The sequence below is a fragment of the Phyllobates terribilis genome, unplaced genomic scaffold (assembly GCF_046119375.1).
Source record: "Phyllobates terribilis strain yellow unplaced genomic scaffold, ASM4611937v1 Scaffold_223__1_contigs__length_3252167, whole genome shotgun sequence".
NCBI classification, from domain to species: domain Eukaryota; kingdom Metazoa; phylum Chordata; class Amphibia; order Anura; family Dendrobatidae; genus Phyllobates; species Phyllobates terribilis.
The window spans coordinates 2,958,376-2,971,020 of record NW_027362983.1 but is presented as its reverse complement, the minus strand read 5'-3'; the positions used below and the strand labels follow the sequence as shown (position 1 = coordinate 2,971,020).

The window sequence follows — 12,645 nt, the reverse complement described above, 5'->3', positions numbered from 1 at the left end:
AAAATTTCTTTTTTGGTTTGCTACAATGCCTTTTCTGAAACGTTGTCTCCTTCTGCTGGAACACTGACTTCTTTCATTTAATGCCTGCAGACTATAAAAGAGAACCCAACCCAAAAAGTTTGGTTGATTAGTCTGTGGCATTCTGTTAAACTGTTGCTTATGGCGGTCTCTGTGAGCTTCTCAGCGACATTCAGCCAGCCAGGTATCCTGCCTGCAGTAGATGGAATGTGGCAATGGAACGCTGGCTGCGCGTGTCATAATAGGCTCTGAGCCTTTATATACCTGTGCACAGCAGCAGCCACCTTCAGTCTGCTGCTGGACAGCCAGCAGCAGCAGCAGCAGGAGAGGTATGTAATCAGGAGCCCTCCTGCTAAGGGTAGACAGCTGCTCGTTCCACCCCACCCCCCGCCTTAATTGGTTCTCCTCCCTTCCAACGGTGTTGAGGCGGGTGGGAACAGCAGGGGGTGAAGGTGCTGTGTTTAAAGAGGTGGAGTTATGCAGATCTAAAACGCGTGGATTGCAGCAGCAGCAAGCCGAAAAGTGCAGGCATGTAAGGGATCTAGAGGTTGACAACATGTCTTCTTAACGGGAGTCCAGGAGCTCATCTCCACAAATGGACTTTTCAGGATCCTTGGGTGGCTCCGTAGTTTGAAACCAATTCTGGTTATCGCTTCTCGGCCTTTTGGCTAAGATCAAGTGTAGTATCTGTTCTTATCAGTTTAATATCTGATACGTCCCCTATCTGGGGACCATATATTAAATGGATTTTTAGAACAGGGAGATGGAAAAAGAGCTTGCTCTGTCCACTCCACGCATTGACCTGGTATTGCAGTATCTCCAGGACCGGTGCACCCCTTCTTTAATGCAGTTTCTAAAATCAGAAAGAATTGAATTCAATGTTTTTTGTTCATTTTGCTTGTTTGTCGGATTTTGGGATGGACTCTTTGGCTTTGCTTTTCTTCTCCTCATTGGATTTTTCATGTTCAAAGTTGCAGAAGCCAGATTACAAGCTCATTTTGGTTCAACTTCAGCAACTGTGCATTGCATTGCCATGTAATGTGATGCAATGCTATCTTTCTAGCTCTCCCTTTTTACTTCCTTTTGGATAAACAGACATATTAGGCAAGCATTTTGGAGCTTTCACCTAAATAACTACAGGTGGTGAGATAAGCTGCACAATATAATTGACCTTTCAGTATATTGTTGCACACACACCATCTATTTAGCAAATGCCCTTGTTATCAACAGCAGCCTTTTAAACTCACCTGAGCTAACAGGTATGTGCGCTGGTTACTCTGCTGCGCTTAAAATTTCTTTTTTGGTTTGCTACAATGCCTTTTCTGAAACGTTGTCTCCTTCTGCTGGAACACTGACTTCTTTCATTTAATGCCTGCAGACTATAAAAGAGAACCCAACCCAAAAAGTTTGGTTGATTAGTCTGTGGCATTCTGTTAAACTGTTGCTTATGGCGGTCTCTGTGAGCTTCTCAGCGACATTCAGCCAGCCAGGTATCCTGCCTGCAGTAGATGGAATGTGGCAATGGAACGCTGGCTGCGCGTGTCATAATAGGCTCTGAGCCTTTATATACCTGTGCACAGCAGCAGCCACCTTCAGTCTGCTGCTGGACAGCCAGCAGCAGCAGCAGCAGGAGAGGTATGTAATCAGGAGCCCTCCTGCTAAGGGTAGACAGCTGCTCGTTCCACCCCACCCCCCGCCTTAATTGGTTCTCCTCCCTTCCAACGGTGTTGAGGCGGGTGGGAACAGCAGGGGGTGAAGGTGCTGTGTTTAAAGAGGTGGAGTTATGCAGATCTAAAACGCGTGGATTGCAGCAGCAGCAAGCCGAAAAGTGCAGGCATGTAAGGGATCTAGAGGTTGACAACATGTCTTCTTAACGGGAGTCCAGGAGCTCATCTCCACAAATGGACTTTTCAGGATCCTTGGGTGGCTCCGTAGTTTGAAACCAATTCTGGTTATCGCTTCTCGGCCTTTTGGCTAAGATCAAGTGTAGTATCTGTTCTTATCAGTTTAATATCTGATACGTCCCCTATCTGGGGACCATATATTAAATGGATTTTTAGAACAGGGAGATGGAAAAAGAGCTTGCTCTGTCCACTCCACGCATTGACCTGGTATTGCAGTATCTCCAGGACCGGTGCACCCCTTCTTTAATGCAGTTTCTAAAATCAGAAAGAATTGAATTCAATGTTTTTTGTTCATTTTGCTTGTTTGTCGGATTTTGGGATGGACTCTTTGGCTTTGCTTTTCTTCTCCTCATTGGATTTTTCATGTTCAAAGTTGCAGAAGCCAGATTACAAGCTCATTTTGGTTCAACTTCAGCAACTGTGCATTGCATTGCCATGTAATGTGATGCAATGCTATCTTTCTAGCTCTCCCTTTTTACTTCCTTTTGGATAAACAGACATATTAGGCAAGCATTTTGGAGCTTTCACCTAAATAACTACAGGTGGTGAGATAAGCTGCACAATATAATTGACCTTTCAGTATATTGTTGCACACACACCATCTATTTAGCAAATGCCCTTGTTATCAACAGCAGCCTTTTAAACTCACCTGAGCTAACAGGTATGTGCGCTGGTTACTCTGCTGCGCTTAAAATTTCTTTTTTGGTTTGCTACAATGCCTTTTCTGAAACGTTGTCTCCTTCTGCTGGAACACTGACTTCTTTCATTTAATGCCTGCAGACTATAAAAGAGAACCCAACCCAAAAAGTTTGGTTGATTAGTCTGTGGCATTCTGTTAAACTGTTGCTTATGGCGGTCTCTGTGAGCTTCTCAGCGACATTCAGCCAGCCAGGTATCCTGCCTGCAGTAGATGGAATGTGGCAATGGAACGCTGGCTGCGCGTGTCATAATAGGCTCTGAGCCTTTATATACCTGTGCACAGCAGCAGCCACCTTCAGTCTGCTGCTGGACAGCCAGCAGCAGCAGCAGCAGCAGGAGAGGTATGTAATCAGGAGCCCTCCTGCTAAGGGTAGACAGCTGCTCGTTCCACCCCACCCCCCGCCTTAATTGGTTCTCCTCCCTTCCAACGGTGTTGAGGCGGGTGGGAACAGCAGGGGGTGAAGGTGCTGTGTTTAAAGAGGTGGAGTTATGCAGATCTAAAACGCGTGGATTGCAGCAGCAGCAAGCCGAAAAGTGCAGGCATGTAAGGGATCTAGAGGTTGACAACATGTCTTCTTAACGGGAGTCCAGGAGCTCATCTCCACAAATGGACTTTTCAGGATCCTTGGGTGGCTCCGTAGTTTGAAACCAATTCTGGTTATCGCTTCTCGGCCTTTTGGCTAAGATCAAGTGTAGTATCTGTTCTTATCAGTTTAATATCTGATACGTCCCCTATCTGGGGACCATATATTAAATGGATTTTTAGAACAGGGAGATGGAAAAAGAGCTTGCTCTGTCCACTCCACGCATTGACCTGGTATTGCAGTATCTCCAGGACCGGTGCACCCCTTCTTTAATGCAGTTTCTAAAATCAGAAAGAATTTAATTCAATGTTTTTTGTTCATTTTGCTTGTTTGTCGGATTTTGGGATGGACTCTTTGGCTTTGCTTTTCTTCTCCTCATTGGATTTTTCATGTTCAAAGTTGCAGAAGCCAGATTACAAGCTCATTTTGGTTCAACTTCAGCAACTGTGCATTGCATTGCCATGTAATGTGATGCAATGCTATCTTTCTAGCTCTCCCTTTTTACTTCCTTTTGGATAAACAGACATATTAGGCAAGCATTTTGGAGCTTTCACCTAAATAACTACAGGTGGTGAGATAAGCTGCACAATATAATTGACCTTTCAGTATATTGTTGCACACACACCATCTATTTAGCAAATGCCCTTGTTATCAACAGCAGCCTTTTAAACTCACCTGAGCTAACAGGTATGTGCGCTGGTTACTCTGCTGCGCTTAAAATTTCTTTTTTGGTTTGCTACAATGCCTTTTCTGAAACGTTGTCTCCTTCTGCTGGAACACTGACTTCTTTCATTTAATGCCTGCAGACTATAAAAGAGAACCCAACCCAAAAAGTTTGGTTGATTAGTCTGTGGCATTCTGTTAAACTGTTGCTTATGGCGGTCTCTGTGAGCTTCTCAGCGACATTCAGCCAGCCAGGTATCCTGCCTGCAGTAGATGGAATGTGGCAATGGAACGCTGGCTGCGCGTGTCATAATAGGCTCTGAGCCTTTATATACCTGTGCACAGCAGCAGCCACCTTCAGTCTGCTGCTGGACAGCCAGCAGCAGCAGCAGCAGCAGGAGAGGTATGTAATCAGGAGCCCTCCTGCTAAGGGTAGACAGCTGCTCGTTCCACCCCACCCCCCGCCTTAATTGGTTCTCCTCCCTTCCAACGGTGTTGAGGCGGGTGGGAACAGCAGGGGGTGAAGGTGCTGTGTTTAAAGAGGTGGAGTTATGCAGATCTAAAACGCGTGGATTGCAGCAGCAGCAAGCCGAAAAGTGCAGGCATGTAAGGGATCTAGAGGTTGACAACATGTCTTCTTAACGGGAGTCCAGGAGCTCATCTCCACAAATGGACTTTTCAGGATCCTTGGGTGGCTCCGTAGTTTGAAACCAATTCTGGTTATCGCTTCTCGGCCTTTTGGCTAAGATCAAGTGTAGTATCTGTTCTTATCAGTTTAATATCTGATACGTCCCCTATCTGGGGACCATATATTAAATGGATTTTTAGAACAGGGAGATGGAAAAAGAGCTTGCTCTGTCCACTCCACGCATTGACCTGGTATTGCAGTATCTCCAGGACCGGTGCACCCCTTCTTTAATGCAGTTTCTAAAATCAGAAAGAATTGAATTCAATGTTTTTTGTTCATTTTGCTTGTTTGTCGGATTTTGGGATGGACTCTTTGGCTTTGCTTTTCTTCTCCTCATTGGATTTTTCATGTTCAAAGTTGCAGAAGCCAGATTACAAGCTCATTTTGGTTCAACTTCAGCAACTGTGCATTGCATTGCCATGTAATGTGATGCAATGCTATCTTTCTAGCTCTCCCTTTTTACTTCCTTTTGGATAAACAGACATATTAGGCAAGCATTTTGGAGCTTTCACCTAAATAACTACAGGTGGTGAGATAAGCTGCACAATATAATTGACCTTTCAGTATATTGTTGCACACACACCATCTATTTAGCAAATGCCCTTGTTATCAACAGCAGCCTTTTAAACTCACCTGAGCTAACAGGTATGTGCGCTGGTTACTCTGCTGCGCTTAAAATTTCTTTTTTGGTTTGCTACAATGCCTTTTCTGAAACGTTGTCTCCTTCTGCTGGAACACTGACTTCTTTCATTTAATGCCTGCAGACTATAAAAGAGAACCCAACCCAAAAAGTTTGGTTGATTAGTCTGTGGCATTCTGTTAAACTGTTGCTTATGGCGGTCTCTGTGAGCTTCTCAGCGACATTCAGCCAGCCAGGTATCCTGCCTGCAGTAGATGGAATGTGGCAATGGAACGCTGGCTGCGCGTGTCATAATAGGCTCTGAGCCTTTATATAACTGTGCACAGCAGCAGCCACCTTCAGTCTGCTGCTGGACAGCCAGCAGCAGCAGCAGCAGGAGAGGTATGTAATCAGGAGCCCTCCTGCTAAGGGTAGACAGCTGCTCGTTCCACCCCACCCCCCGCCTTAATTGGTTCTCCTCCCTTCCAATGGTGTTGAGGCGGGTGGGAACAGCAGGGGGTGAAGGTGCTGTGTTTAAAGAGGTGGAGTTATGCAGATCTAAAACGCGTGGATTGCAGCAGCAGCAAGCCGAAAAGTGCAGGCATGTAAGGGATCTAGAGGTTGACAACATGTCTTCTTAACGGGAGTCCAGGAGCTCATCTCCACAAATGGACTTTTCAGGATCCTTGGGTGGCTCCGTAGTTTGAAACCAATTCTGGTTATCGCTTCTCGGCCTTTTGGCTAAGATCAGGTGCAGTGATCTACCAGTTGCTGCCTTGGCCTTGGCTAGGAGGTGCCCAGGGTACCCGGCTCCTTGGCCTGGGGGGATCGCTTTGTCTAACGGCAGGGCTTCACCCTCCTGCTGCTATTGGGGAGTCGGATTAGTCCCTGGGCAACGAGAGGCGATCATCGTGTCACCACACATAGCTGTGGGGGGCAGTTCTTTTGGAGGAAGAAGATGGAGTTGACGAGGAAGAGGAACTGTTTACGGTTCTATGTGAAGACGGAGTTAGAGGATTTTTCGTTGGAGGAGAATCAGATCTTGGATATTCTGTTCAAGTATGGGACGATCATTGAAGAGGACATTTTTTGTATGCAAGAAATCAAGTTTAAAAAGGTATTTGACGTAACACTGAAGTCTGAAGAAAAGTGTATTTGTCTTCTCAAGAATTGGGAAGGAAAAGAAATTGGAGTTAATGCTCTTTTTGCTGGAAGGCCGAAAAAGGTGGTTATCTGTATGGATGACCCCTTTGTAGAGATGGAGGAAGTGATGGAGTTTTTGAAGCCATGGAGTATTTTGGTAAAATTCCAGAAGGACTACTTAAATAAAGTGGGAGTCTGGAATGGGAAGAGAAGTTTCCTAGTTTGGGAAAATGGACAAAATGAACTAAGTTTAGGAAGGATTGTTATAAATGGTAAATGTGGATTCAGTTATGTGGAAAATGGTAAAAGAAGAATTGATAATGGGAAACCTGGATTTTGTTATGAGGAAGGTGGGAAAAAAGAGGAGAAAGGGAAAAAGATATTTGAAGAATCGTTTGAAGATTGTAAAGAGAAAGAAGACAAAGATATACAAGTAGTTGAAAATAAGAAGGAGTTTGTGGGAGAGAAGCAGGAGTTCTCAGGAGTTGGGGACTCTATGTTTTGCAGACTGGAGAGAGTACCTAGAAGTAAAGACGTTAAGGAAAAAAGGAAGGTGGATGATAAGGGAAAAGAGAAAGTAATGCAGGATTGTGTTGATACCAGTGCTGAAGCTGAAGAAGATGAAAAGATTTTGCTGCAAGGTTTTGACTGGAAATTGTTGGACATGTCATGGAGGAAGAAGAAACGTGGAAGAAGAAAAATGTTGAGTTGATGTTTTTGTTGGAAGTTTTTTGTTGTTGATGTAAGGATATGTTATGTTATGTTTTATTTATTAATTATCATTAAATTTTCTTAAAAAAAACAAAAAGTTGAATTCGGATGATGAAGGCGTAGGCGACATTTTTTTGGTTATCCATGCAAATGGAATTTAATTTATGTCGCGTCTTCTGACGCATTCAATTAAAAAAATCTGTTCTTATCAGTTTAATATCTGATACGTCCCCTATCTGGGGACCATATATTAAATGGATTTTTAGAACAGGGAGATGGAAAAAGAGCTTGCTCTGTCCACTCCACGCATTGACCTGGTATTGCAGTATCTCCAGGACCGGTGCACCCCTTCTTTAATGCAGTTTCTAAAATCAGAAAGAATTGAATTCAATGTTTTTTGTTCATTTTGCTTGTTTGTCGGATTTTGGGATGGACTCTTTGGCTTTGCTTTTCTTCTCCTCATTGGATTTTTCATGTTCAAAGTTGCAGAAGCCAGATTACAAGCTCATTTTGGTTCAACTTCAGCAACTGTGCATTGCATTGCCATGTAATGTGATGCAATGCTATCTTTCTAGCTCTCCCTTTTTACTTCCTTTTGGATAAACAGACATATTAGGCAAGCATTTTGGAGCTTTCACCTAAATAACTACAGGTGGTTAGATAAGCTGCACAATATAATTGACCTTTCAGTATATTGTTGCACACACACCATCTATTTAGCAAATGCCCTTGTTATCAACAGCAGCCTTTTAAACTCACCTGAGCTAACAGGTATGTGCGCTGGTTACTCTGCTGCGCTTAAAATTTCTTTTTTGGTTTGCTACAATGCCTTTTCTGAAACGTTGTCTCCTTCTGCTGGAACACTGACTTCTTTCATTTAATGCCTGCAGACTATAAAAGAGAACCCAACCCAAAAAGTTTGGTTGATTAGTCTGTGGCATTCTGTTAAACTGTTGCTTATGGCGGTCTCTGTGAGCTTCTCAGCGACATTCAGCCAGCCAGGTATCCTGCCTGCAGTAGATGGAATGTGGCAATGGAACGCTGGCTGCGCGTGTCATAATAGGCTCTGAGCCTTTATATACCTGTGCACAGCAGCAGCCACCTTCAGTCTGCTGCTGGACAGCCAGCAGCAGCAGCAGCAGGAGAGGTATGTAATCAGGAGCCCTCCTGCTAAGGGTAGACAGCTGCTCGTTCCACCCCACCCCCCGCCTTAATTGGTTCTCCTCCCTTCCAACGGTGTTGAGGCGGGTGGGAACAGCAGGGGGTGAAGGTGCTGTGTTTAAAGAGGTGGAGTTATGCAGATCTAAAATGCGTGGATTGCAGCAGCAGCAAGCCGAAAAGTGCAGGCATGTAAGGGATCTAGAGGTTGACAACATGTCTTCTTAACGGGAGTCCAGGAGCTCATCTCCACAAATGGACTTTTCAGGATCCTTGGGTGGCTCCGTAGTTTGAAACCAATTCTGGTTATCGCTTCTCGGCCTTTTGGCTAAGATCAAGTGTAGTATGTGTTCTTATCAGTTTAATATCTGATACGTCCCCTATCTGGGGACCATATATTAAATGGATTTTTAGAACAGGGAGATGGAAAAAGAGCTTGCTCTGTCCACTCCACGCATTGACCTGGTATTGCAGTATCTCCAGGACCGGTGCACCCCTTCTTTAATGCAGTTTCTAAAATCAGAAAGAATTGAATTCAATGTTTTTTGTTCATTTTGCTTGTTTGTCGGATTTTGGGATGGACTCTTTGGCTTTGCTTTTCTTCTCCTCATTGGATTTTTCATGTTCAAAGTTGCAGAAGCCAGATTACAAGCTCATTTTGGTTCAACTTCAGCAACTGTGCATTGCATTGCCATGTAATGTGATGCAATGCTATCTTTCTAGCTCTCCCTTTTTACTTCCTTTTGGATAAACAGACATATTAGGCAAGCATTTTGGAGCTTTCACCTAAATAACTACAGGTGGTGAGATAAGCTGCACAATATAATTGACCTTTCAGTATATTGTTGCACACACACCATCTATTTAGCAAATGCCCTTGTTATCAACAGCAGCCTTTTAAACTCACCTGAGCTAACAGGTATGTGCGCTGGTTACTCTGCTGCGCTTAAAATTTCTTTTTTGGTTTGCTACAATGCCTTTTCTGAAACGTTGTCTCCTTCTGCTGGAACACTGACTTCTTTCATTTAATGCCTGCAGACTATAAAAGAGAACCCAACCCAAAAAGTTTGGTTGATTAGTCTGTGGCATTCTGTTAAACTGTTGCTTATGGCGGTCTCTGTGAGCTTCTCAGCGACATTCAGCCAGCCAGGTATCCTGCCTGCAGTAGATGGAATGTGGCAATGGAACGCTGGCTGCGCGTGTCATAATAGGCTCTGAGCCTTTATATACCTGTGCACAGCAGCAGCCACCTTCAGTCTGCTGCTGGACAGCCAGCAGCAGCAGCAGCAGGAGAGGTATGTAATCAGGAGCCCTCCTGCTAAGGGTAGACAGCTGCTCGTTCCACCCCACCCCCCGCCTTAATTGGTTCTCCTCCCTTCCAACGGTGTTGAGGCGGGTGGGAACAGCAGGGGGTGAAGGTGCTGTGTTTAAAGAGGTGGAGTTATGCAGATCTAAAACGCGTGGATTGCAGCAGCAGCAAGCCGAAAAGTGCAGGCATGTAAGGGATCTAGAGGTTGACAACATGTCTTCTTAACGGGAGTCCAGGAGCTCATCTCCACAAATGGACTTTTCAGGATCCTTGGGTGGCTCCGTAGTTTGAAACCAATTCTGGTTATCGCTTCTCGGCCTTTTGGCTAAGATCAAGTGTAGTATCTGTTCTTATCAGTTTAATATCTGATACGTCCCCTATCTGGGGACCATATATTAAATGGATTTTTAGAACAGGGAGATGGAAAAAGAGCTTGCTCTGTCCACTCCACGCATTGACCTGGTATTGCAGTATCTCCAGGACCGGTGCACCCCTTCTTTAATGCAGTTTCTAAAATCAGAAAGAATTGAATTCAATGTTTTTTGTTCATTTTGCTTGTTTGTCGGATTTTGGGATGGACTCTTTGGCTTTGCTTTTCTTCTCCTCATTGGATTTTTCATGTTCAAAGTTGCAGAAGCCAGATTACAAGCTCATTTTGGTTCAACTTCAGCAACTGTGCATTGCATTGCCATGTAATGTGATGCAATGCTATCTTTCTAGCTCTCCCTTTTTACTTCCTTTTGGATAAACAGACATATTAGGCAAGCATTTTGGAGCTTTCACCTAAATAACTACAGGTGGTGAGATAAGCTGCACAATATAATTGACCTTTCAGTATATTGTTGCACACACACCATCTATTTAGCAAATGCCCTTGTTATCAACAGCAGCCTTTTAAACTCACCTGAGCTAACAGGTATGTGCGCTGGTTACTCTGCTGCGCTTAAAATTTCTTTTTTGGTTTGCTACAATGCCTTTTCTGAAACGTTGTCTCCTTCTGCTGGAACACTGACTTCTTTCATTTAATGCCTGCAGACTATAAAAGAGAACCCAACCCAAAAAGTTTGGTTGATTAGTCTGTGGCATTCTGTTAAACTGTTGCTTATGGCGGTCTCTGTGAGCTTCTCAGCGACATTCAGCCAGCCAGGTATCCTGCCTGCAGTAGATGGAATGTGGCAATGGAACGCTGGCTGCGCGTGTCATAATAGGCTCTGAGCCTTTATATACCTGTGCACAGCAGCAGGCACCTTCAGTCTGCTGCTGGACAGCCAGCAGCAGCAGCAGCAGGAGAGGTATGTAATCAGGAGCCCTCCTGCTAAGGGTAGACAGCTGCTCATTCCACCCCACCCCCCGCCTTAATTGGTTCTCCTCCCTTCCAACGGTGTTGAGGCGGGTGGGAACAGCAGGGGGTGAAGGTGCTGTGTTTAAAGAGGTGGAGTTATGCAGATCTAAAACGCGTGGATTGCAGCAGCAGCAAGCCGAAAAGTGCAGGCATGTAAGGGATCTAGAGGTTGACAACATGTCTTCTTAACGGGAGTCCAGGAGCTCATCTCCACAAATGGACTTTTCAGGATCCTTGGGTGGCTCCGTAGTTTGAAACCAATTCTGGTTATCGCTTCTCGGCCTTTTGGCTAAGATCAAGTGTAGTATCTGTTCTTATCAGTTTAATATCTGATACGTCCCCTATCTGGGGACCATATATTAAATGGATTTTTAGAACAGGGAGATGGAAAAAGAGCTTGCTCTGTCCACTCCACGCATTGACCTGGTATTGCAGTATCTCCAGGACCGGTGCACCCCTTCTTTAATGCAGTTTCTAAAATCAGAAAGAATTGAATTCAATGTTTTTTGTTCATTTTGCTTGTTTGTCAGATTTTGGGATGGACTCTTTGGCTTTGCTTTTCTTCTCCTCATTGGATTTTTCATGTTCAAAGTTGCAGAAGCCAGATTACAAGCTCATTTTGGTTCAACTTCAGCAACTGTGCATTGCATTGCCATGTAATGTGATGCAATGCTATCTTTCTAGCTCTCCCTTTTTACTTCCTTTTGGATAAACAGACATATTAGGCAAGCATTTTGGAGCTTTCACCTAAATAACTACAGGTGGTGAGATAAGCTGCACAATATAATTGACCTTTCAGTATATTGTTGCACACACACCATCTATTTAGCAAATGCCCTTGTTATCAACAGCAGCCTTTTAAACTCACCTGAGCTAACAGGTATGTGCGCTGGTTACTCTGCTGCGCTTAAAATTTCTTTTTTGGTTTGCTACAATGCCTTTTCTGAAACGTTGTCTCCTTCTGCTGGAACACTGACTTCTTTCATTTAATGCCTGCAGACTATAAAAGAGAACCCAACCCAAAAAGTTTGGTTGATTAGTCTGTGGCATTCTGTTAAACTGTTGCTTATGGCGGTCTCTGTGAGCTTCTCAGCGACATTCAGCCAGCCAGGTATCCTGCCTGCAGTAGATGGAATGTGGCAATGGAACGCTGGCTGCGCGTGTCATAATAGGCTCTGAGCCTTTATATACCTGTGCACAGCAGCAGCCACCTTCAGTCTGCTGCTGGACAGCCAGCAGCAGCAGCAGCAGGAGAGGTAAGTAATCAGGAGCCCTCCTGCTAAGGGTAGACAGCTGCTCGTTCCACCCCACCCCCCGCCTTAATTGGTTCTCCTCCCTTCCAACGGTGTTGAGGCGGGTGGGAACAGCAGGGGGTGAAGGTGCTGTGTTTAAAGAGGTGGAGTTATGCAGATCTAAAACGCGTGGATTGCAGCAGCAGCAAGCCGAAAAGTGCAGGCATGTAAGGGATCTAGAGGTTGACAACATGTCTTCTTAACGGGAGTCCAGGAGCTCATCTCCACAAATGGACTTTTCAGGATCCTTGGGTGGCTCCGTAGTTTGAAACCAATTCTGGTTATCGCTTCTCGGCCTTTTGGCTAAGATCAAGTGTAGTATCTTTCGAAAAGGCGGTTTTGGATGTTGGCCGCCCTAGTAGATTGATACATTATGCACACTGGGGTTTAGGCGCTTGTTAGTACGCCAGTTGGCTAATATAGTCATCTGGTGGAAAGCATGGCCCCCCAGGATCGACGCCATTGGGCCGGGGAAGATCGAAAGCCCGAAGTGTGAAGTGCCCCAGGAGTGGTGA

General features: G+C 44.7%; 8 non-coding genes and 1 pseudogene across 8 annotated transcripts; all 9 read left to right on the top strand.

Moving 5' to 3' along the window:
* Positions 1-666: 666 nt before the first annotated feature.
* LOC141214708 (U2 spliceosomal RNA) lies at positions 667-857 on the top strand. Its single transcript, XR_012283905.1, has one exon. It is a non-coding gene; the product is annotated as a U2 spliceosomal RNA (small nuclear RNA).
* Positions 858-1,972: 1,115 nt separating this feature from the next.
* Positions 1,973-2,163, top strand: LOC141214707 (U2 spliceosomal RNA). Its single transcript, XR_012283904.1, has one exon. It is a non-coding gene; the product is annotated as a U2 spliceosomal RNA (small nuclear RNA).
* Positions 2,164-3,281: 1,118 nt separating this feature from the next.
* LOC141214706 (U2 spliceosomal RNA) lies at positions 3,282-3,472 on the top strand. The gene has a single exon (XR_012283903.1). It is a non-coding gene; the product is annotated as a U2 spliceosomal RNA (small nuclear RNA).
* Positions 3,473-4,590: 1,118 nt separating this feature from the next.
* On the top strand, positions 4,591-4,781 carry LOC141214705 (U2 spliceosomal RNA). The gene has a single exon (XR_012283902.1). It is a non-coding gene; the product is annotated as a U2 spliceosomal RNA (small nuclear RNA).
* Positions 4,782-7,193: 2,412 nt separating this feature from the next.
* On the top strand, positions 7,194-7,380 carry LOC141214914 (U2 spliceosomal RNA). The gene has a single exon (XR_012284103.1). It is a non-coding gene; the product is annotated as a U2 spliceosomal RNA (small nuclear RNA).
* Positions 7,381-8,495: 1,115 nt separating this feature from the next.
* LOC141214889 (U2 spliceosomal RNA) lies at positions 8,496-8,686 on the top strand. Its single transcript, XR_012284079.1, has one exon. It is a non-coding gene; the product is annotated as a U2 spliceosomal RNA (small nuclear RNA).
* Positions 8,687-9,801: 1,115 nt separating this feature from the next.
* Positions 9,802-9,992, top strand: LOC141214704 (U2 spliceosomal RNA). The gene has a single exon (XR_012283901.1). It is a non-coding gene; the product is annotated as a U2 spliceosomal RNA (small nuclear RNA).
* Positions 9,993-11,107: 1,115 nt separating this feature from the next.
* LOC141214703 (U2 spliceosomal RNA) lies at positions 11,108-11,298 on the top strand. Its single transcript, XR_012283900.1, has one exon. It is a non-coding gene; the product is annotated as a U2 spliceosomal RNA (small nuclear RNA).
* A 1,115-nt stretch (positions 11,299-12,413) lies between these two features.
* On the top strand, positions 12,414-12,505 carry LOC141214472 (U2 spliceosomal RNA; annotated as a pseudogene).
* The last annotated feature ends 140 nt before the right edge of the window (positions 12,506-12,645 follow it).